Raw genomic sequence first — 25585 nt, 5'->3', positions numbered from 1 at the left:
TAAAAAAAAAAAAGAAAGAAAACCCTAAAGATTCCACAAAGAAAACCCTAATAGGTTTTATTAGTTCTAATAAACTAATCAATAAAATCAGTACAGTTACAGGATACAAAATCAACATACAAAATCAGTTGCATTTCTATAAAATAACAACAAAATATCTGCTAAAGAAGCAAAGAAAACAACTCCATTTGCAGTAGCATCAAAAGCAATGAAATACCAAGGAGATGAAAGATCTGTGCATTGAAAATTATAAGGCTTCAATTAAATAAGTTGAAGAAGACACAAATAAATGGAAAGATATCCCATGTTTATGGATCAGAATTAATGTCATTAAAATGTCCATACAACCCTGGGCCACCTAGAGATCCAGTACAATCCCTACTGAAGTTCCAATGGCATTTTTCACAGAAACTGTAAAAACAATCCTAAAATTCATATAGGACCACAAAAGACTCTGAATAGCCAAAGCAATCTTGAGAAAAAAGAACAAAGCTGGCAAAGTCCCAGATTGCAAGCTATACTACAAAGCTATATTCATCAAAACATTAGGGTATTTGCATAAAAATAGACCAATGCAACAGAATAGAGTGCCCAGAAATCAACCTCACATATGTGGCCAACTAATATTTGACAAAATAAGCCAAGAATATTTTTTAAAGGGGATCCCTGGGTGGCTCAGCGGTTTAGCACCTGCCTTTGGCCCAGGGCGCAATCCTGGAGTCCCGGGATCGAGTCCCACGTCGGGCTCCCTGCATGGAGCCTGCTTCTCCCTCTGCCTGTGTCTCTGCCTCTCTCTCTCTCTCTCTCTCTCTCTCTCATGAATAAATAAATACATAAATCTTTTTAAAAAAAAGATTGTATTTATTCATGAGAGACACACAGAGGCAGAGACATAGGCAGAGGGAAAAGCAGAGTCCCCACAGGGAGCCTGATGGGGGACTCGATCCCAAGACCCCGGGATCACATCCTGAACCAAAGGTAGACGCTCAACCATTGAGCCACCCAGTGGTCCCAAGCCAAGAATATTCAATGGGGAAAGGATAGTTTATTCAATGAATGATGTTGGGAAACTGGATAATCACATCCAGAAAAAAGGAAATTGGATTCCTATTTTACGCCACTCACAAAAATTAACTTAAAATGAATTAAAGACTTAAATCCCCAAACCACTAAACTCTGATAAAAGAACATAGAGAAAAAGCTCCTTGACATTGGTCTTGACAATGATATTTCAGATAGGCTACCAAATGCATAAGCATCAGAAGCAAAAATAAGTATGTGGGACTACATCCAACTAAAAGCTTCTACACAGCAAAAGAAGCAATCAACAAAATGAAAAGGCAATCTACAGAATGGAAGGAAAATATTTTTAAATCATATATCTGATAGACAGTTAATATCCAAACTATATAAGGAACTCATACAAGTCAATAGCCAAAAACAATCCAATAAAAAATGAGCAGACCTGAATATTATATATATGTGTGTGCATATATAAAGACCTGAATAGATATTTTTCTACAAATAGCCAACAGGTACATAAAAAGATGCTCAACATCACTAATCATGAGGAAAACGCAAATCAAACCCACCATGAAATATCACCTCACACACAGAATGACTGTCATCAAAAAGACAAGAACTAGCAAGGATATGGAGAAAAGGGAAACCCTGTACACTGTGGGGGGAATGTAAATTTCTACAGCTTTTCTATGGAAAGTAGTAGAGTGTTCCCACAAAAAATTAAAAATAGGGGCACCTAGATGGTGCATTCGGTTAGGCATCCAACTCCTGGTTTCCAGTCAAGTCCTGATCTTGGGACCGTGAGATTGAACGGTCACTGGGCTCTGTGCTCAGTGGGGAATCTGTTTGGGACTCTCTCTTCCTCTCTCTCTGCCCATCCTCCCCCACCATTTGTACTCTTTCTCTCTCAAATAACTTTTTTAAAAATTAAAAATAGAACTGCCATATTATCCAGCAATCCCACTTCTGGGTATATGTCCAAAGGAAATTATAACAAAGGAAAGAGCTATCTGCACTCCCACGTTCACTGCAGCATTATTTACCGTAGATATGGAAACAATCTAAGTATTTGTCAACAGATGACTGGGTAAAAAAGTCGTGAGATATATATATATAGATATAGGCATTTGTATATGAGAAGACAGATTAGATAGATGATAGAGAGATAGATAGAATAAATACAATATATAGAATATACATATATATCTATATTCTAACGTATATATAGAGGAATATTATTCAGCTATGCTGAAGAAGGAAATCCTGCCACTTGTGACAACGTGGATAGACCTTGAGAGCATTATGCTGAAATAAGTCAGAGGAAAATAAATACTGTGTCATGTCACTTATATGCAGAATCTAAACTCATAGCTAAACTCCTAGAAACAGAGAATAGAACGGTGGATGCCAGAGGGTAGCAGATATGGGGAGATGTTGTCAAAGTGTACAAACATCTGGTTTTAAGTTCTGGGGATCTAATATACAGCATGGTGATTACAGGTAACAAAACTGTATTATATACTTGAAAATTGCTAAGAGACTAGATCTTAAATGTTCTCACCACACACACACACACACACACACACACACACACAAAAGTAATTATGTGAGGTGATGAAGGTGTTAGCTAATGCTACTGTGGTAATCACTTCACAATATTTAAGTATCGAATCAACACACTGTACTTGTTAAACTCATGCAATATTATATGTCGATTTTATCTCAATGAAACTAATATATAAATAAATAAAAACATAAATATATATAGTCCCTTGATGAAAACACAAGAGACAGGTAAAGTGATTGTTTCATGATAATGATAGGAAGTGATTTACTTTTCCTTGTGTTTCTTTTTGTACTGTTTGACATTTTTACTATTTAAAACATATATGTAGAATTTGGGACACCTGGGGGGCTCAGTGGTTGAGCGTCTGCCTTTGGCTCAGGTCATGATCCCAGAGTCCCAGGATAGAGTCCTACATCAGGCTCCCTACATGGGGCCTGCTTCTCCCTCTGCCTATGTCTCTGCCTCTCTCTCTCTGTCTTTTTTTTTTTTTTTTAGATTTATTTACTTATTTATTTATTCATGAGAGACACACAGAGAGAGAAAGAGAGAGGCAGAGACACAGGTGGAGGGAGAAGCAGGCTTCATGCAGGGAGCCTGATAGGGGACTTGATCCGGGGACTCCAGGACCACACCCTGGGCTGAAGGCAGTGCTAAACTGCTGAGCCACTGGGCTGCCCTCTGTGTGAATTTAATGAATAAGTAAATACAATCTTTTAAAAATAATAATAAAAAAATAAAACATATATGTAGAATTGGCAGTGAGCAGAGCCTGAGGTGTCTGAGGCCTGCTGCATGGCCTTGGAGATGGACAGCCAGATTCTTTATGATGACTACCTGGCAGTTTTCCTACCAGCCTGTGAGAATCCCCAGGCACGGATGCTCCTCAGGAGAGGGTGTGCTACGAAGACTACACCAATGAGTCAACCCAGTTTCTGCCCCCAGTCATCACACTAAAGTAGCCCCGTGGAGCTTAGCTGGGATTTAACAGCAAGGTATCTTCATTTCCAAGGTGATTCCCAACTCCGACTCACATTGAACAGGACTCCAGGATAGAGACCAAACCCTAGGTGTGAATGATGTGGGTTTCCAAGAGATTGAACACAGCAGGGCTGTTGAGATCCTGAAGGCAGCCTGCAATATCAGCACACATGTCTGCGTCTCTCTGAACAAGTGTCAGCACCAAAAGGAGAGGATTGTGCCCTGGAGAATTGCAGTCCACAGCCCTACACTTGGAATCTGCCAGGGAAAGCTGGCTAGGGAGCTTTGGGCAACTTCTTCAGCCAATTCCTGGCAGAGTGGAGTGGGGAGGACAGGGAGACAGGGAGACCCTGCACTGAGCCAGCTCGCCAAATGCATCATCCAAACTACTGTACTTTTAATGCTCTAGTTTTCCAGGTGAGCTTCATTCTTGAAAAGGAGAAGGACGATGATGCCTAGGTACAACCTGTGGAGAACCCTGCTAGGAAAGGCAACAGACATTTACTGAATACCATGTTTTAGACACTTACATATATATCATATCATTTTTCATTAGAGTATAGAAATCAGAAGAAAGAATCTTGGAGGCCTTCCATCCAATCTGCCTGGCCATCTCCTCCCATCATTCTATTACCAATCTCATACACCTGGGAGATTCCTGTGAGACTATTTCCCCCCTCTCCTTCCTCCTCCTGTTCTCTCCCCCAAAAAAGTAAAATGTAACATTGAAGAAAAATATATATATGTGTACTTTTTTAAAAGGTTTTATTTATTTATTCATGAAAGACACAGAGAGAACGACAGAGACATAGGCAGAGGGAGAAGCAGGCTCCGTGTGGGGAACCTGATGTGGGACTCGATTCCGGGACTCCAGGATCACTCCCTCAGCCAAAGGCAGATGCTCAATCACTAAGCCACCCAGGCATCCCGAAATATATGTATACTTAAGGATAAAATAATGCAATTCATAGGGGCCCCTGAATGGCTCAGTTCATTAAGCGTCAGCCCTTGGATCAGGTTGTGATCCTGGGGTGCTGGGATCCAGCCCCACCCTGGGCTCCCTGCTCAGCTTCTCCTTCTGCTTCTGCCCTTCCCCTGCTCATGCTTGTGCTCTGTCTCTGAAATAAATAAATAAAATCTTTTTTTAATTAATTAATTAATGCAATTCATCAAGAGAGCCAGTAAGGGATACCATGAAATTATCTCAATAAATGCCAAAGATGTATTTGATGAAACCATCCTAATTTTTAAAATTATGTTAGAATCCAAAGTTAAGGGCAGCCCAGTGGCCCAGTGGTTTAGTGTGGCCTTCAGCCCAGGGCCTGATCTTGGAGCCCCGGGATTGAGTCCCACATCAGGCTCCCTGCGTGGAGCCTGCTTCTCCCTCTGCCTGTGTCTCTGCCTCTCTCTCTCTCTCTCTCTCTCTCTCTCTCTCTCGAATAAATAAATAAAATCTTTTAAAAAATGAATCTAAAATTAAAAATCGTGACAATATCAAATGCTGGTGAATATGCAGGGAAACTATATCTCTCATACTTTGCTAGTGGGGATGTGAAGTCTTATAGCCATCCTGGGAAATAGTTGTGGCAGTTTATTTAAAAAATACATATTCACTTGCCATATGACCAAGCAATCCTACTCCTGGACATTTATCTCAGAGAAATGAAACCTATGCTCACATAAATACTTCCGCATGATTGGTCACAGTAGCTTTTTGTAATAGAAAAAAAATGGAAATAAGCAAAATGTCCTATAATAGGTGAATGGTTTAAAAAACCGTGGTACAGTGCTCGTTTTAACAGCACATATACTAAAATTGCAACAATACAGAGATGAGCATGATCCCTGCACAAGGATGACATGCAAATTCCTAAAGTGTTCTGTATTAAAAAACAAAACAAAAAAACCCATAAAACTGTGGTACATCTGTACCATGGAATACTTCTTGGTAATAAAAAGGAACAAACTATTGCTAAACAACTTAAATAGACCTCTAAGCATTATGCTCAAAAAGCCAATTTGAAATATTTACATATTATTTGGATACCATACATTCTCAAAATTTAAAAGAAAAATTATAGGGATGATGAACTGATTAGTGGTTGCCAGGGGTTAAGGATGGTGGTGGGGCGAGAAAAGATGTGACCATAAAGGAATGGCATGCGGGAGGTCTTTGTAGTGATCAAACAGTTCTGTATCTTGATTGCAGAGTTGGCTACACAAATGGATAAAATGACTATAGAAGTATACATTGTACTAACATCAATTTTCTGTTTTTGCTATTGTCCTGCAATTATATAAGATATAACCATTGGGGAATTGGGTAGAGAGTAAGCAGACACCTCTCTACTGTCTTTACAAAATTCTGTGAATCTATATTTATCTCAAAATAAAAAGCTTTTTAAAAGTAGTAGAAAATTACAGGTAACCAAATGTTTCTTTTGAGAGTATCTCTCTCAGACAGATAGAAACATTCTTCAACAGGGGCGCCCCTGGGTGGCTCAGTCTGTTAAGCATCTGCCTGCAGCTCAGGTCATGATCTCAGGAGCTCCTCCCTCAGTGAGGAATTTGCTTCTCCTCCTCTCCCCCTCCCCGCTGCTTGTGCTCCCAGATTCTCTTTCTCAAGTAAATAAATAAAATCTTTAAGAAAAAAAGAAAAAGGGGATCCCTGGGTGGCGCAGCGGTTTGGCGCCTGCCTTTGGCCCGGGGCGCGATCCTGGAGACCCGGGCTCGAATCCCACGTCGGGCTCCTGGTGCATGGAGCCTGCTTCTCCCTCTGCCTATGTCTCTGCTTCTCTCTCTCTCACTGTGTGCCTATCATAAATAAATAAAATTAAAAAAAAAAAAAGAAAAAGAAACATTCTTTAACGATGAAACATTTAAAGACATTTTCATTAAAATAAGAAAACATTAAAAGGAAAAGAAGCATACCTATAGCAATTCTATTATTTAATGCTGTTTTAGACATTTTTGCCAATACGCTAAGACCTGAAACAGAAATAAGACATTTAAGTATTGGGAAAGACATAAAACATTTTAATTTATTTGCAGATAATATGGCATGATACTTTATTTTTTTTTAATTTTTTTTTAATTTTTATTTATTTATGATAGTCACACAGAGAGAGAGAGAGAGGCAGAGACACAGGCAGAGGGAGAAGCAGGCTCCATGCACCGGGAGCCTGACGTGGGATTCGATCCCGGGTCTCCAGGATCGCGCCCTGGGCCAAAGGCAGGCGCCAAACCGCTGCGCCACCCAGGGATCCCTGGCATGATACTTTAAATGTGGAAAACAACCCCAAATGCTTAAAATTAATAAGGGAGTCTGGGACCAAGATAATATCACAAATCAATAGCTCAATAATCAGTTACTGAACTCCTCTCCCTTATAATAGTAGCAAATATACAAACAAGTAAGGAATAATCTTAATGAAACAATATATGCAAAATGGGTATGTATAAAACCTATAATAAAAACTGAACAGCTTTACTGAGAGGTAGCAAATGTTATAACAACTTTATTTCAAATTTGAGCCTGTAAATGAAAAAAAAACAAGGAAAGCAATGCATGCATCTAAGGGTCTTGGTAAGATTTAGAAATTCTTGCAACTGCATCATCCAATGAATTATAAGCAAAAATATTTATGTTATATATTCCAGCTCTGCATTACCCTAAACAGTAGCCATTGGCCCCATGAACTATGGCTAGACTGCATTGTCTGAATTGATATATGTTCTAAGTATAAAATATACAACAGATTTTGAAGATTTACTATAAAACATGTAAAATATCTCATTCATAATTGTACTAATTATATGTTGAAGTAATATTTTGGATGTATTGGGTTTTTTTAAGATTTTATTTATTCTTGAGAGAGACAGAGAGAGAGGCAGGAGAAGCAGGCTTCTCACAGGGAGTCCGATGTAGGACTCCATCCCAGATTCCGGGATCATGCCCTGAGCTGAAGGCAGATGCTCAACTGCTGAGCTATTGAGTTTTGTCAAGTATATTATCAAAATAATGGTTACTACAAAATTTCGTTACATATATTTGCTCACCTTTGTGATTCACATTATATATCAATTAGACAGCACTGTTACAGCTTTTTTATTTCACACTTTCATGTACAGACCTTATGCCCATTAAAATTACCAAGTTGCTTTAAAAAGAAAAAAGCCCAAGGGCATCTGGGTGGCACAGTTGGTTAAGCATCAGACTCTTGGTTTCAGCTCAGGTCATGATCTCAGGGTCCTGGGATGGAGCCCCGTGTCAGGCTCTGTGCTCAGTGCAGTCTGCCTGAGATCCCCTCTCCCTCTGCCCCTCCCGCTCATGGTTTCTCTCTTTCTCTCTCATCAATCAATCAATCAATCTAGAAAATAAAGGAAAAGAAAAAAGCCTGGGCCCTACCCCAAGAAATGCATTGGTGTGATCTTAAATCTCCCTTGGTAATTCTAATGTGCTCCTGAGGTTAATAACTACCATTATTGACCTCAAGCTATCAAGCATTAAAGAATTCTTTTTCACATATATCATTTTGTACAATTAAGGAAAAGTACTCAACAAGGTAAGAAGTAGCATTTGAATCTGAGAGCTCAGATGTGGTACCAGTTCCATTCTGGGCAGATACCTCCTGTGATTGATGAAAACAAGACGTGAATTTTTCCCAGCCTATGGCCTGATCCTAGCAAAATTTTCAGTTAATAGAAACAGAATAATTGATTCCTTTTCTTTTTAAGTTTTACATGATTCTCCGAGCACAATTGCTAATATTTGAGCTGATTCTGATTGGATGGAGTATATGATGGATTCTTTTTTTTTTTTTTTTTAAGATTGTATTTATTTATTCATGAGAGACACAGAGAGAGGCAGAGACAGGCAGAGGGAGAAGCAGGCTCCTCGCAGGGAGCCCAATGTGGAACTCGATTCAGGCACCAGGATCATGCCCGGAGCCGAAGGCCGACCCTCAGCCACTGAGCCACCCAGGCGTCCCTATATAATGGATTTAAAGCACAAAAGTTTGGGACACCTGGGTGGCTCAGTGGTTGGGCTTCTGCTCAGGGTGTGATCCCAGGGTCCTTGGATCGAGTCCCGCCTCAGGTTCACCGCAGGGAACCTGCATCTCTCTGTGTGTCTCTCATGAATAAATAAATAAAATCTTAACAAAACAAAACCCACAAAGGTTTATATGCTTTCTCCCTTCTCTGATCACAGCAATTCTAGGAGATGGGCAAGGCAAGTTTTTATCTTCATTTTTTAGATGAAGACACTGAAGACCACAGAGGGCAAGTGGGCTGCCAAAGATTGTGTGACTAGTTACATAACACAGCCTAGACCAGAACATACGTTTCCACACGTGTCCAAGGCCCTCCCTTTCCAACCAATTTGTCTCAGGACAAATCACTACCACCTATGATAGAAGGAGCTTCATGCGGAGGCGCTTTCCCTTGATCAGCCATAGTGAAGGACTTCAGTTCATGGTAGCTATTCCTGCTGATGTGCATGGCACTGAGCCAGCAACTTAAATGCAAAGTAGTTTATGCTCAAAGATGAATCAGGGGCGCCTGAGTGGCTCACGTGGTTAAGCATCTGCCTTTGGCTCAGGTCATGATCCGAGGGTCCTGGGATCAAGCCCCATGTCAGGCTCCCTGCTCAGCGGGGAGTCTGTATCTCCCTCTCCCTCTGTGTGTTGCTCCCCCTGCTTGTGCTCTCTCTCCATCAAATAAATAAATAAAATCTTAAAAAAAAAAAAAGGATAGATCAAAATGCGATTCAGTCGATCAAACATGTGCCCCCACATTTTCAGCTTCCAGGTAACCAATAATGCATTATTCTCCTGTGAAAAGTCTGCTTTACTATCAAGGAGACAGTATGGCATGATGGAAGAGGATGGACTTTGGGGCCTGTTGAACCTGCATGTAAATCCAGGTGTGGGCCCTCACTAAGGTGTGTGACCTTGGGTGCCCCACTTCTCTTATTTATTGAACATCCATTGGCAATAGATACTACAAAATCCTAGAGCTTCAGTGGAACACACACCATGGTCCCTCCTCTGAAGCATTCTCAGTATATGCAAGAAGTGGGTCCTTTAAATGCCAAAAGACCAGAGGTGCTCTGGAGCAGCTGGGGGAGCATCACAGGAGCTTGAAGAGAGAGAATGGTTCAGGACAAAAAAAAAATAGAGATACACAGAGAAAGATAAAGGAAATATGGCAAAAGGTTAACAACTGGTGAATCTAGGACTATGGATATTCATGCGTATCTTACAATTGTTTTATAGATTAGAACGTTTAACAAATAAAAATGTGGGGGTAGAAAAGCAAAAAAACATTAAATATTAAACTATTTAGCAATAAGTTTATGAAAAATGTAAAAATTCAATGTGTGAAAGTTCAATATATAATTATATGCATATAACTAAATATATTATTAAAGTGGTGGTTTTATTATTTAAATGTTGTGGTTATTAAAATAGTGGTTACTACAAAGTCTATAAAACCTGAATAAGTGGAAGAGACATGCCTTGAGGCAGAAGACACTAAATTGGGGGGAGGACATGAAAAAGATATTATGGAATTATGTACCCACAAAATTCATACATTGAAATCATAATCCCTAATGTGATTATTTAGAAATAGGACCTTTAAAAAAGTAATTAAGATCATATGAGGTCATAAGGGTGGATCCCTAATCTATTAGGACTGATGTCCTTATAAGAAAAGGAAGAGAGGTGGCTCAGTCTATTAAGTGTCTGCCTTTGGCTCAGGTCATGATCCAGGACCCCTGGGATAGAGCCCCAAATCCAGCCCCACATGGAGCCCTGCATCTCAGTAGTCTGCTTCTTCCTCTGTCACCCCCACCCCTGCTCTCTTTCTCTCTCAAATAAGTAAATAAAATTAAAAATAAAAAAAAAGAAGAAGAAGAGAGACCAGAGCACTGACCCCCCTCCCCATTCCTCCCCCACCATCTCCCTCTCTCTACATTTTCACAGGCACAGAGGAAAGATGTGTGAAGACTCTTGGAGAACACAGACATCTGCAAACCAGGAGGAGAGGCCTCGCCCTGCTGGCACCTGGATCTTGGGCTTCTAGCCTCCAGACTGCAAGGGAATACATCTCTATTATTTAAGCTGCCCAGCCTGAGGTACTTTGTCACGGCAGCCTGAGACAGGCCTGCTTCCAAGGTCTGTTTCCAAGATCAAGGTCACAAGGTGAGGGCATAGTGGAACCTAGATTTGCCCCCGAACTCTTTGGACCCTCCCCCCATGTAGTGATGGTGTGAGTCAGGTCAGTGCTTCTCAAAGGTTAGCGGGTTTCGGAAATGCCCAAGGGGATGTGTGGCGGGCTCAGTCGGAAGAGCATCCAGTTCATGATCTCGATCTCGGGGTTTTGAGTTTGAGCCCCATGTTGGGTGTAGAGATTACTAAAATTATATATATATATATATATATATATATATATATATATATATATATATAACTGAGAAAAAAGAAAGGAAAAAAAAGAATGCCCAGAGTAGTTTGTTAAAATCAGGGATTCCTGACCCTGATTATGGTGATCCATGGGAAGCCTCAAAATCTGCATTTTAATATGTGATATCTCCACCAGGTGATTCTGTTGTAGGTGGTCCCAGGCTGCACTTGGAGAAATGCCACTCTGATCTCAGCCTGGAGGTTCAGAGAGATGAGGCAGGGAGCAGGTGACCCACAAAGGACATGCATATAAAATTTCTACAAAGATATGCAATAAACATTGTCAGCCTCTGAGAAAGCCTGAGGGGCTGGCTTGAAAGGGAGGATTGATTGATTGATTGATTGATTGATTTAGAGATTTTATTTATTTATTCATGAGAGACACAGAGAGTCAGAGACACAGGCAGAGGGAGAAGCAGGCTCCTTGTAAGGAGCCCGATGTGCGACTTGATCCTGGATCCGGGAATCATGCCCTGAACCAAAGGCAGATGCTCAGCCACTGAGCCACCCAGGTGTCCCGGGAGATTTATTTTTAAATTTTTGTTTCCTATTTTTTATTTTATTTATTTAAAGATTTTATTTATTGGGCAGTCCGGGTGGCTCAGCGGTTTAGCACTGCCTTCAGCCCAGGGTGTGATCCTGGAGACCCTGGATCGAGTCCCACGTTGGGCTCCCTGCATGGAGCCTGCTTCTCCCTCTGCCTGTGTCTCTGCCTCTCTCTCTGCCTCTCTCTCTCTCTGTGTGTCTCTCATGAATAAATAAATAAAATCTAAAAAAAAAAAAAAAGATTTATTTATTTATTTATTTATTTATTTATTTATTTATCTAAGAGGGAGAGAAAGCACGTGAGGGGGGCAGGGTGAGGGGAGGCAGAGGGATAAGCAGGCTCCCCACTGAGCAGGGCACCCCACATGGGGCTCAATCTCAGGACACCCCCCCAACCAGGATCATGACCTGAGCCAAAAGCAGATGCCTAACCAACTGAACCACCCAAGGCATTCCTGTTTCATATTTTTTAATCATAAGAATGTACTATTTTTCAATTTAAAAACTAACTTGAAAAAAGGGACCATGGGACGCCCGGGTGGCTCAGTGGCTGAGTGCTTGCCTTCGGCCCAGGACGTGATCGTAGGATCTGGGATCAAGTCCCACATCGGGCTCCCTGCATGGAGCCTGCTTCTCCCTCTGCCTGTGTCTCTGCCTCTCTCTCTCTGTGTGTGTCTCTCATGAACAATAAATAAAATATTTAAAAAAAGAAAGAAAAGAGGGATCATGAATTTAAAGAGATTATTGGCATGTTGCCCAACAAACAGGTAAAATTCTTTTGTGTTTTGTCTTCCACTCAAACACCCGCCATCCCTCTCTTCCCCCCCTTGCCCTGCCCAGCAGTATCTCCATTTGTGCATTCAATTACCAAACACTAATTTAATATATATTGTATTCCAGGCACTGTTCTAAGAATATAGCTGCTTCCAGGGACGCCTGGGTGACTCAGCGGTTGAGTGTCTGCCTTTGGCCCAGGGCATGATCCTGGGGTCCTGGGATCGAGTCCCACATCGGGCTCCCTGCATGGAGCCTGCTTCTCTCTCTGCCTGTGTCTCTGCCTTTCTCTCTGTGTCTCTCATGAATAAATAAATAAAATCTTAAAAAAAAAAAATGAGAATATAGCTGGCTTCCAGAAAACACACACAGCCCCTCCCAGCCCGCCCAGAGCTTTTAGTTCCCATCCTCACCTCTGGCAATTTTGACTTCTTAATTCCTGTCTCCCCAAGCTTACACGGGCCATCCCCAAACACAAACCTAGCTTTTCCACTCCCTTCCCTCTGAACCTGACCAAAATGCTCCTCCCAGGAGCCTGCGGCCCCCCAGGGATACTCTTAGCAGGGGTGGGGGGCCCCACACTCCTAAGAGCTTCGGGCCAGCTTCCTGCTGCCCTCTGGTGGCACTTCCTGGGGCTCGTGGCCTTCTGCAGGGCCTACCGCACCCCACTTGGCATCTCCTCCGTCTTGGGTGGGTAGGTCCCAGGGATATCTGCCCCCAGAATATACTGGCTTTTCCTGGACCCTGTGGCTCAAAGCCGGGACCTGTGTGATCATAAGTCTGAGCCAGAATGTCCCTAAAGGCCACTGTCTTAAAAGAGGCAAAGCTGCGTGGGCGGGCAGCCTTCCTACCCTGTCTGTACGTGGTGCAGTGGAGGGGGTGAGGGTACTCAGGTCTGTAATAGAATTTTTTTTAAAGATTTTATCCATTCATTCATGAGAGACACACACGAGAGAGAGGCAGAGACACAGGCAGAGGGAGAAGCAGGCTCCATGCAGGGAGCCCGATGTGGGACCCGATCCCGGGACTCCAGGATCACACCCTGGGCCGAAGGCAGGTGCCAAACCGCTGAGCCACCCAGGGATCCCCTGTAATAGAATTTTTTTATTCTTTCTTTTACTCTTTTTTCTTTTTGGCCAAAGGCAATTTATATTCCTTCAGAAACATCAGAAAATAGAGACATAAGAAAGATTGAATTTCACCTTGAGACCATTTCTGCTCCTACCTGGAACAGGAACAGAGGGGAAGGGGTACTAGGCCAGGAGCCAGGACACTGGATGCTGGTCCTCACTGTCCCCTCACTGCGTGACCCTGGCAAGCCCCTTCCTTCTTGAAGCTCAATGTATCACACACACAAAAATGAGCACCCCAATGAAGTGCCCCATCTGGTTTTCCTCCTCTGAGACTCTAAGTCAGTGGTCCCAAGCAGGACCCCACATCCATTAGACTCTTAAGCTGTTCCAACTTTCAATCACTACAAATATCGAAAAGCAGAAAAGTAGGCTAAAGCAAATTATGAATAGTTAGGGGAGAAAACTCTGAAAAGTTCTGAAAATGGACAAAAATGCTTAAAAAACTCTTGGCTAAAAATTGCCCTATGAAGCATGAAAATAGCTGACACTATAGGGAAAAAAAATAACCTGAGCAAATGGGAATATTTATTTTCAATCAAACCAGTGTTTCAGTCAAACTGTTGTATTACGAGAATGCTTTCAGAAAAAGTGCTTTCAGGCCAATCATACATCTTTGTGAGGCAGCCAGCAAGAGCTCCCGCCCAGCGCCCCTGTGAGCCCAGAAGAAGTGGGGGTGCCCCCAGGGGAATAAGCATCAGGCAGCGTGCAGGCGTGCAGCATGCATGGACCAGCAAGCATTTTCTGGTTCTCCTCTTGCCGGGCTCTGAGCCTGGGCTATGTGGCGACGGGGACAGCCGTGCCCTCCTCTCCCCACAGGGGCTCCCCACCAGTGGACAGGACAGACAGACACGTCCACGTGTAATTCCCGTCGGTGAGATGAGGCGAGAACGGGAAGTCATAGCAGGTGGAGAGAAGCCACTGCCCTGTCCCCCGCAGCCAGGAAGCTGGGGACGCTCAGCCCGTGCCCCTCTCAGTAAGCTGTCCGGTTCTTTTTGCCGTGAAACACGGGATCCCAATGTTCTGTGCCTCAAAACAACTATTTTATTTTGCTCGGGATTCTGTGGGTCACGAAGTCAGAGGGCATGGCAGGAATGGCCCCAGTGTAAATGTCTGGGCCTCGGCTGGGGAGATCAGTGGCTGGGGTGACTGGGGGCCGGGGGCAGTCACCGGAGGAAGCCCCCCGGGTGCCCCAGGCCTAGTACTGCCCGATGCCTGGTTCACCCCCGCGCAGAGCCCCAGGGAGGCAGCAGCGGGCTCAGGCCCACGCAGGAGTGTCCAGCAACAAGGCCCTCCCCGCGCCCACCGCACAGGTGCTGACGCCTCACTGCTCGGAACCCTATTAGTTACCAGGCCACAGGCCTGCCAGATTGATGGGGATGCCCTGATTGGAGAAAGTCAGTTCCGAGGAGACAAGTGGGCAGGAGGTTTCACTGCGGCCGTCTTTGACACCGTTGGCCACACGCGGGGTAGGTCCAGGCAGCCCATTTGCTGCCCAGCATGTGAGGGGGGCCCAGCTGGCGGTGGGGTGGAGGTAAGAGGGGGAAGAAGCTGGACTCCTCTCCGGGGGCTCACCATGGCTTCATTTCTACTCCTCCCTGAGGACCCTACTCTCAGGCCCAGAGCTTGCTTCCGAGCTTCCGATCTGTATGTCACCTCCCTCACCTACTTTACCTTCCAGAGCCTTAGCGTGTCCTTGTCAACAGCGGTGGCGCTGATACTCTCCACCTCGTGCCTAACACATGTAAGTGCCCGGTAAGTGGTGGTTATTATTTGGCATCTCTGTGTGGATATCTTTTTTTTTTTTTTTAAGATTTCATTTATTTACTTGAGAGAGTGAGCAAGCAAGAGAGCACAAGCATGGGGAGGAGCAGAGGGAGAGGGAAGCAGACTCACAGGGCTCGATCCTGGGACTCCAGGATCATGACCCAAGCCACACTGACTGAGCCACGCAGGCACCCTTCTGTGCGGATATCTTAAAGATGGTTCAAACCCAGCATCTCCAACACTGAACTCATAACGTGCTGCCCCTGCCTGCCCCTTCCTCAGTGTCCCCCACCTGCAGGAATGGACCGCCATCCCTCCTCCTGCCCATGTCCGAGACCTGGCAGTCACCTTTCCTATCTCTCTCTCTCTCTCTCTCTCTCTCTCTCTCTCCTTCTCCATAACCAATCCCAAGTCTTGACAAATTTACTTTCTAGATGTTTCTCTTACTTTTCAACTCTTCTCCATCTCTACCCTAACCCCTAGTCCCAGCTTACTCCACACCTCCTTTGGACTCTGGCCTCCTTACTGATCTGGTCTTACAAATTCACTAGGCCCTTCTATCCACCCACTTCCATCCTTCACACAGCAAGCTGACAGAGTATTTTCAAAATGCAAAGCTGATCACGTCACTCCCTCCGATGAAAACCCTCTATCCCTGTTGCTTTGAAGCAAAGGCAGATCTTTCAAAATGCCTACAAGGGCCTGCCTCCCTCCCTCCTATCGGCCCCACTCGGCCTCCCCGTCCTCAACGCTCACTGTGCTCCCTTCTGCCAGAAGGCCTTTATATTCCTGAGCCAACAATGCCCACACCCCCTCCTCCTTCACTCCTCCTTCCTGCAGATAAAGGCTCAAGTGTCACCTCCTCAGAGAAGCCTTCATGGCCTATCCAGTGCCATTCACCCACCCAACCTTGGAGGCTCCTGTAGCACCAGGCAGTCTCCTTTGTAGTACTTGTTACAGATGCCATCTACATTTGTATAGTGATTATTTGAATATCTCTCTCTTCCCAAACCCCGCGGGCTCCATGAGGGTAGGGACCATGTCTGATTTTGCTCATTCTTGTGTCACGAGCCCTAAAACAGCACCTGACACATAGTTCAATATATATTTGTTGACTGGATGGATGAATGGATAGATGGATAGATGGATGGATGGATGGACAGACGGATAAGAGAGGGGAGGAGCGGGCCAGGACCATCGTAGGCATTTAGAGAACGTTGCTGAATGAAGAAATGGGCAGGTTGGGCAGAGCCCAGAAGATGACTCCCAATACACCTGATTTTCCAATCTTGGAAAGGAGGCACGAGGGCAGAAATAAATCTGCTAGGATGTAGGAAAAAGTGATTCCATTAGGACTGGAAACACTCATCCTCCCTGCCCCAGGGCCTAGCTTTTGGAGGTGTTGGAGACTGGAATAGTTTTAGCTGCTTCCAGAACTTAGCATGCCTACCTGGTCAACCTCCTTCTTTTCCAGGTAAGACTCAACCAGGCAGTGAGACTTGGCCACCACTGGGAGGCAGTGCAGGGTTGGAGAAACAGGGCTTAGGCACTGACGGGTGGGGGTGGGGGGGTCCATCCTGAGGGAGTTATTCAGATTCTCCATCCCAGGCTCTTCACCCCGAGGTAGTAGGACCTATGTCTCACCACCTGAATGGCTAATAGACCACAACCCAAAATCCCAGTTCAACTTCCTCAGTGACCTCCTGCCACAGATTCTGGATGCCTTCACACACCCACCCGGGGACTATGACTCCCTCTCTAGCCCCCACCCGTTCTTCACCCCGCTTGCAAAGGTCAGAGAACTGCCCTTCCACCATGTAGATTGTCACACCCCAGACTGCTTTGAGAAAGTAGGAAGAAATAAGCCCCGTTTCTAAATCAATACCCAGTCTCTGTGGCCTCATATGGGTCATGTGACCTTGGGCAAGGGATTTTACATCCAGTTTACAGGAGGACACTAAGGCAAAGAGAATTTGAATAATTTTTGCAGCACGAGGTTGCTGTAAAGCTCCAGTGAGATTATGGAGGCAAAGGGTTTCTAACCCATAATTCCCTGATCCTGAGTTCAAAGTGGTTAGTGCTCAGGGATGATTTGCATAAATGATGACACTTTACTTAAGAGTAGGGTTCGGTCGCCTGGATGGCTCAGCGGTTGAGCGTTTGCCTTCGGCTCAGGGTGTGATCCTGGGTCCAGGGATTGAGTCCTGCATCGGGCTCCCTGTGAGGAGCCTGCTTCTCCCTCTGCCTGTGTCTCTGCCTCTCTCTGTACGTCTCTCATGAATAAATAAATAAAATCTTTAAAAAAAAAAAAAGAGTAGGGTTTGACAATTTACAAAAACCATACCCTTTGAAATCTTGGTGAACTTGTTAATAACTGTATTATAGTAAGCTCTCGAATAATGTGCCGGGCCCTCCAGGAAATGTATGTGCTTCTCCAGCGATGGATTTCAGGCACTGCAACAGGTTAGCTGGAGAGACCTAGGGCAACGGGGAGGGGTTCTGTTCTAGTGACCTTCGAAGTGTACCTATCAGTCTTCCTTAGACCAGTCTTGACCCCATCTTTGAACCTAAAGCCATGCTGGTGGAGTGTGAGGGCCAATGTGATGGCTCATGCTGAGAGTCAGTTGAAACTGGAAGAGGAAATGCCAGCAGAGCAGGACCTCCTGGATGACACCGACTGCCCCCACACCTCCGGCCCTAGATGGTGTCTGAATCCCAAGTTCCCCCGGTAGGGAGGGCATACCAGTCTCAGCACATCTCCACACGGGCACCACGGAGGCAATCCAGGAGCCCCAGCCTGCAGCCTGCTGGTCAGCAGCCCCACGGCAGCCTCTCCCCTTTGATAACCTCCAGCTGGGCTTGCCCTCAGGCGCCCTGACTACCAGGACCCCAGCGCACAGAATCTTGCAGAAAAGCTCCTCCTCTTCCACGCCCTTCCCCCTCAGCGTACTCCTGTGCAGGGGAGTTCCATGTGAGATCCAGTACACGAATGAGGAACTACCATCCAGCAGGAAAAGCCCAAACCTTTTACATGGTGACCTTCCCCTCCCTAGAGGAGTTCAAGGAGACACTGAGTAACCTCCTGTGAAAAGCACCCCCAACCCAAGCTCAAACAGCTGCCAGGTCCTGTGGATTCTATTCAGATCCATCTCCCCCCGCCCCTGTCTGGGCAGATCCTGTCTCTGCCCACCCAGCTGCCGTTCCCCAGCCCTCTTGGCCCTAACAGCCAGTGGCTCTAGGTAGGAGACCTACCTGGACCTGGGCCCTCCCCAGTTGACCTAACTCCTTTCCCGGACTTTACTAAGTTCACCAATCAAACTAAAATGCTCGCTGGACCTTCACACTGCACACTCTCCACCTCCATACTCTGCTCATGCTCTTCCCTCTTCTTAGGAGCCTCTTTGCCTGCAGTGCACCCCCTCCCTGCTTGTCCTTCCTGATCCAGCTTAACTGTCATCTCCTCTGTGAAGCCCTCCGAATTCTATGATTTTTCCTTAACACTTTATCTCTCTTCTGAAGCTAAGTCCTATCTTGCAAGGGCTGCACACTTCATGGATAATGTGCCCCACCCCACACTAGTGGGCAAGCCTGTCAGAGTGAAGGACTAGGTACGAGTGCCTCATCTTATGAGCATCTGGCATAGCACGGTACCCAGAGCAGGAGCTCAGTGAATGTGTGTTGAATGAATTAGCAATGAATCCAGACCCTAGACTGCTGTTCACTACTGTATAGAAGAGGATTTGTCCCAGAAGTGCTCAGTAAATATCTGCTGAGTGAGCAAACTGCTTCTACAATCGTAGACCTCACAGAGACTTTTTATGCTGGACATACAAAAAGACACAGAAACTATAACAAAAGCCCCCTGAACCTAAACCTAGGTTGAAAAAGAAAGCATTACAGACACAGGTGAAGATGTCTGTGTGGCCCTGCCCAATCCTGCTCAGTTCCTCCCGCTAGAGGGGTGCCGCTACCCTGATATGGGGACTGTCATTCCCCAGCTACTAGTACATACATCATTGTGTTTGTAGCCACACAACACGTAGGAGTGTAAGCAGCACTATGACTGCAGGTGAGGCTGGGATGCTGGCAACAGCACTCGCTTGCAGCTGAAAGGCAACTCCTAACCTTAGCTTGGGAGAATTTGAGTTTTTACTGATAGCTAACAAAATTAGGGAGAAACAATATAAAAGAGAGCAGTGCCTAAGTTCACTTAGATGTCTGGAGATTTTAAAATTTGATTCCTTGGGGCATCCAGAGGCATCTCTGCCTCTGTGTGTGTGTGTGTGTGTGTGTGTGTGTGTGTCTGTCTCTCATGAATAAATAAATAAAATCTTAAAAATAAATTTTAAAAACAACATTGGATTTCTCTAACAGATATATTGCCATACATTAGGAATTAGCTAAAATGTTAGTTATAATTTTTAAGTTGATTTGCCTAGAAGAACATGGGTCCTTTTTTTAAAAAAAAGAAAAGATTTTATTTATTTACTCATGGGAGACAGAGAGAGAGAGAGAGAGAGAGAGGCAGAGACACAGGCAGAGGGAGAAGCAGGCTCCATGCAGGGAGCCTGACATGGGACTCTATCCTGGGTCTCCAGGATCATGCCCTGGGCTGAAGGCGGTGCTAAACCGCTGAGCCACCAGGGCTGCCCCACGGGTCCTTTTTTTAAACCTACATATATATTAGTTTATTTAAGTATCTCTATGTCCAACGTGGGGCTTGAACTCATGACCCCCCATATGAAGAGCTGCATGCTCTACTGACTGAGCCAGCCAGGTGCCTTGAACATGGGTCTTTATTATTTGCACTCCTCATTAAAAAAAACAAAAACAAAAACTTGAAAAAAAAGTATTGTAAAAGTCTATCGCCAAGATATAGTGATGGAACACTAGACATCCTAATGATCTTGGTTTGAGTTACCTTTTCTGAACCTGTTTCTGCATCATTTTCTTTTTTTAAGAAGCTCCACACCCAGTGCAAAGCCCACCATGCGGCTTGCACTCACAACCCTGAGATCAAGACCTGAGCTGAGACCAAGTGTCAGGCTACCAACAGACTGAGCCACCTAGGCCCCCCTCCCCATCTTTAAAATAGGACATATATGTTTGAATTCATTCCAAGTCTCCTTCCAAGGATATCTGGAGTTAACTTTTGGGAAGTTGTGAAAATCAAAGAAAAAATAAATGTCAAAGTACATTTAAATTACACAAAGCTGCTGGTTATATGGTAGCATTTACACCAGCAACAGCACAATATACGCCACCTAGTAGCGAAGAAGAGTAACTGCATCGGGATACAATTCACTATACAGTACGGCGGGCATCACAATTCAAATTCTTGCAAGGACGACTGGGTATTTGAGCAAAGTCTCCTAACATAAATGACAAACAAGCCTCAAAGGAGCTCAGCAAAACCAGAGAATGTAGAGGCAGAAAGAGCTAAGCTGAGAAGACAGCTATGAAACAACAGTTTTCTATTAAAAAAAAAATTAGGGGATCCCTGCCTGGGTGGCTCAGCGGTTTAGTGCCTGCCTTCGGCCCAGGGTGTGATCCTGGAGACCCGGGATCGAGTCCTACATCGGGCTCCCTGCATGGAGCCTGCTTCTCCGTCTGCCTGTGTCTCTGCCCAACCCCCTTTCTGTGTCTCTCATGAATAAATAAATCAAATCTTAAAAAAAAAAAAAAATTAGAAGCGCCTGGGTGGTTCAGTCGGTTAAGCATCTACTCTCAGCTCAGGTCATGATCTCAGGTCCTGGGATGGAACCCCGCATCCTCCCTGCTTCGTGGGAGCCACTGGTTCCCTCTCTCTTTGCCCCTCCTCCTGCTCTTGCGCTCTCTCATGTGCTGTCCCCTTCAAATAAATAAAAAAACCTTTAAAAAAATTAAAGGCACAAAAATGAGCTCTGAGCAGTGGCGAACTGGATCTGGTTCATAAGGGCTCACAAGAGCTGACTGTTAAATTTTCAGGAATTCTGCAAGCCAGTTAAACACAGGCATTATTTAAAAATAAAATAAATGAACTCAAAGGTAAATAAACTGTATTCAAAACAATTGTAATAAATACTCAAAACTCACCATTTCCTGATTGTTTTATAGTTTTACTATTATTCGTGGTTTTTTTAATTAAATTTATTTATTCATGAGAGGCACAGAGAGAGAGAGAGAGAGAGAGAGAGAGAGAAGCAGAGACACAGGCAGAGGGAGAAGCAGGCTCCATGCAGGGAGCCCACCATGGGACTCGATCCCAGGTCTCCAGGTTCATGCCCTGGGCTGAAGGTAGCGCTCAACCCCTGAGCCACTGGGGCTGCCCTATTCATGGTTTTGAAATCACTTATGTTAATTGTTTCTGTATAGGGGAAATCTTATATAATGGCTACTACTGAGCATCTCTTCCCAACACCACATCGTGACATCTTGCTGGTAGTTTGAAATAGGCCATAGTGGGAATTTTTACACCACAGAAATAGGTAAACACTACAAATCAGTGTTGTCATTTCCCTCACAAGAGTTAAACATTCACCAACATGCCAACACACAACACACATGCATGTGTATAACATACACATGTGTACCCACAACATACATGTATATACACACATGTAAATACACATCCAACAATATACATAGAACAGTTACCAACATATCACCAGCTCTGGGAAATTTAAAATATGGAGGTAGAAATGAAACTCTAAGTAAAATTGGAAGATAAAGTTGAAACCTCCCAGAAAGCAGGAAAAGAGATGGACAATAGTTAGTAAAAGATGAAAAAAATTAAAGCATCAGTCCAGAAAGTGTGAGCAAATAATGAGTTCCAGAAAAAGAACATAGAAAATAGTGTGAGACATTAAAGGAATAAATAACTCAAGAAAATCTCCCCAAACTGCAAGGCAATTTTGAGACTAAAATCGCTTACTATCTCATGGAACAAATGGAAAAAAAAAAAAAAAAGGAAAACCCAAGGTATTATCACAAAACTGAGAAAACTAACCAATAAAGAGATGATCCTAAAAGCAAATAAAAAAAGAAAAAAAAAAGGAAAACAAAACATAGGTTACTAACAAAGGAATGGGAGTCAGAATGACACCTGACTTTACAACCACAGTTTTTTGTTTTTTAAAGATTTTATTTATTTATTCACAAGAGGTACAGGCAGAGGGAGAAGCAGGCTCCATGCAGGGAGCCCGATGCGGGACTCGATCTGAGGACCCCGGGATCACGCCCTGAGCCAAAGGCAGGTGCTAAACCGCTGAGCCACCCAGGCGTCCCCCAAGTCAAATTCTTTATCAGTCACCAGTGATGGTTTAAAAAAGACTTTCCAAGATCTCCAAAACATTTTTTCTACTCTTATGTGCATTCCTTTAACATTTATATACATTAGTATTGAGAACCTACCATGTACCAGACATTATTCTAAATGCTAGGGATACAGCAGCGAACAAACAAGGTCCTTGTTTGTATCTTATAATCTGAAAATATCAACACAGCGTGTCAGGTAGTGATCCGAACAGCAGGGGGAAGGGAAGGAGTGCTGGGTGGGAGGGGGCCCTCTTTTAGGTAGGGCCTTTCAGGAAGGAAGGCACAAGCCACGTGGATAGCTGGGCTGAGAGCCTTCCAGGTAGAGGAATTAGAGGGGCAATGACTCCGGGAAGAGTGTCTGTGGAACCAGGCCACCAGGACTGGAAAGGGTGGTAGGAGATGAACACAGGTAGCTGGACAAGGCCAGATCACAGGGCCCTTTGTACTGGATGCTTTCCGCTTGTCCCTCCAGTCCCACTCTCCACCCTTCTCTGCTGCCTGGGAACCTGATGTTCAGGGACCATATCAACAGGCTCTCTTGACCTCTGGCTTCCTGTGAGGTTTGGCCAATGGAAGGCACCTGCAATAAATCAGAAGGCCGGAATCTTTACAGAGGGTCACAGCTTCCGTCAGAGGACCCTCCCCAGCTCTGAGTTCCCTTGCACTCTTCAGACTAGGGGTGGAAATGCCTAATGTCTCCCCACAGTTGCTAGCTCCAAGGAATCATAGGCAGTATGCCCTGTGGGTTCCCTAAACCCCACTCACATCTTTATTAAACATTCCTTTAGGGACGCCTGGGTGACTCAGCAGTTGCCTTCAGCCCAGGGCATGATCCTGGAGTCCAACATCGAGTCCTGCATCAGGCTCCCTGCCTGGAGCCTGCTTCTCCCTCTGCCTGTGTCTCTGCCTCTCTCTCTCTCTCTCTCTGTCTCTCATAAATAAAATCTTAAAAAAATAATAAAATAAAACATTCCTTTAGAAGATTCTCTCCAAATTCCTCAGTGTGAGTATGACATCCATCTGTTTTCCACCAAGATCCTATCACTGCCTTAGAGGGCAAGAGAAGGATTTTAGATTTTATTCTGAGTGAGATGGGAAACCACTGGAGGTTTTTGAACCTGTGGGACATCATGTGACTTACAATTTCTTTTTTCTTTTTGGAGAGAGGGAACATGCATATACCTGTAAAGGGGGTGGGGAAGACGGAAGAATCTTAAGCAGACTCCATGCTCCGTGTGAAGCCCAATGTAGGGCTCCAATCTCACAACCTCGAGATCATGACTGGAGTGGAAATCAAGAGTGAGACCCTTAACTGACTGAGCCACCCAGGCACCCCAACGATTCACATTTTAAAAATCACTCTTCAATGCTGGATATAGAAAAGATTTCAGTGGGGCTCACAGGTGGAAAGAGAACAGTTATGCAGCTTTTACAGTAGTAAGGGTAGAAAGCGACTTCAGCTAGGGTGGTTGTAGTAAAGGTCATAAGTGCTTAAATGTGGGCATATGTTGTAAAGGTAGAGCTAAGGGGTTTTGGTGATCAAGTACGTATGCGGCATTTAGAGAAAAAAAAAAAAAAGTCAAGGACTTAGGATTTTGGTCCAAGGATGAGTTGCTATTTACTGAGATGGAGATGTCTGGGGAGAGAGCAGGTTTGGATTGCCAAAATCAAGAGTTCTGTTTGGAATTTTAAAAAATTAAAAAAAAAATTTTTTTTAAGCCTAGGTATTTATCAGAGATCTAGGTGGGGATATTTAATAGGCAGATGCAAATGTAAGGCTGCAGTTCAGGGAAGGTCTGCACTGGAGGTATGAGTTTTAAAGTAGTAACCCCTAAGGTAGCATTTAAAGCCACAGACTAGATGAAATTACCTAGGAGTTGGTATAAACAAAGAAAGCCAAGGATTGAGCCTTTTCTTTGGGAGCTACCAGACAATGTTTCACCAAAAGGAAGGAGGAACAAAGAGAGAGGAAGACATTATGTAGAAATAGAAATCTGACACTAGATCCCTGAACTGTAAGTCTCAAGAGTAATCTGTCTAGGGGCAGCCCCAGTGGCACAGCGGTTTAGTGCTGCCTGCAGCCCAGGGTGTGATCCTGGAGGCCTGGGATCAAGTCCCACATCGGGCTCCCTGCATGGGGCCTGCTTCTCCCTCTGCCTGTGTCTCTGCCTCTCTGTGTCTCTATGAATGAATAAATAAAATCTTTTTTTTTTTTTTTTTTTTTAAAGAGTAATCTGTCTAAATTGGAGCTAATGATACAGGTCCTGGGATTATCTCCAAGAAAAAAAAAAAAAAACAAAGGAAGTAAACTGGATTGAACATACTGAAATTTAAACCATGGTTCAAAGTTTGGGGCTGAGGGATGACTGGGTGGCTCAGCGGCTGGGCGGCTGCGCGGCTGCCTTTGGATCTGGTTGTGATCCCAGGATCCGAGATCAAGTCCTGCACTGGCTCCTGCGAAGAGCCTGCTTCTCCCTCTGCCTCTCTCTTTCTGTGTCTCTCATGAATAAATAAATCAATGATAAAAAAAAAAAATTGGGGGGCTGAATTAGATAGGAATACAGAACACTAAAGAGATGGAAAACAAGATAACTATTAACGTTTTATGTAAATATATTTACATGAAATGTTAAATATAGAATTATACATATTATATATAAGCTTTTGTTATGCAAAAGCCACAGAAATGTAAACCTAAAATACGGATTTAATAAAAAACAATTATATAATTACAAAGGTTCCAGGAGAAACAGTATAAAATAAAAATGCAAGAAATCCTTGTGTAAGAATGTTATTTAAACCAACTCCACTTTTTAAAGATTTTATTTATTTATTCATGAGAGACACAGAGAAAGAGAGAGAGGCAGAGACACAGGCAGAGGGAGAAGCAGGCTCCATGCAGGGAGTCCGACGTGGGACTCGATCCCGGGGCCCCAGGATCACACCCTGGGCCACAGGCGGCGCTCGCTAAACTGCTGCGCCACCAGGGCTGCCCCACAACTCCACTTTTTAAGTGTGTATCCCAAAGAACTGAA

At 44.2% G+C, this 25585-nt stretch overlaps 1 non-coding gene across 1 annotated transcript; it reads left to right on the top strand.

Annotated features, from left to right (window-relative positions):
* The first annotated feature begins 5354 nt into the window (after positions 1–5354).
* On the top strand, positions 5355–5458 carry LOC112927115 (U6 spliceosomal RNA). Its single transcript, XR_003236461.1, has one exon. It is a non-coding gene; the product is annotated as a U6 spliceosomal RNA (small nuclear RNA).
* Positions 5459–25585: the final 20127 nt, after the last annotated feature.

Source organism: Vulpes vulpes, chromosome 11 (genome assembly GCF_048418805.1).
Source record: "Vulpes vulpes isolate BD-2025 chromosome 11, VulVul3, whole genome shotgun sequence".
Taxonomy (NCBI): Eukaryota; Metazoa; Chordata; class Mammalia; order Carnivora; family Canidae; genus Vulpes; species Vulpes vulpes.
The sequence above is the reverse complement of the archived record's forward strand: the minus strand, read 5'-3'. Positions and strand labels throughout refer to the sequence as shown.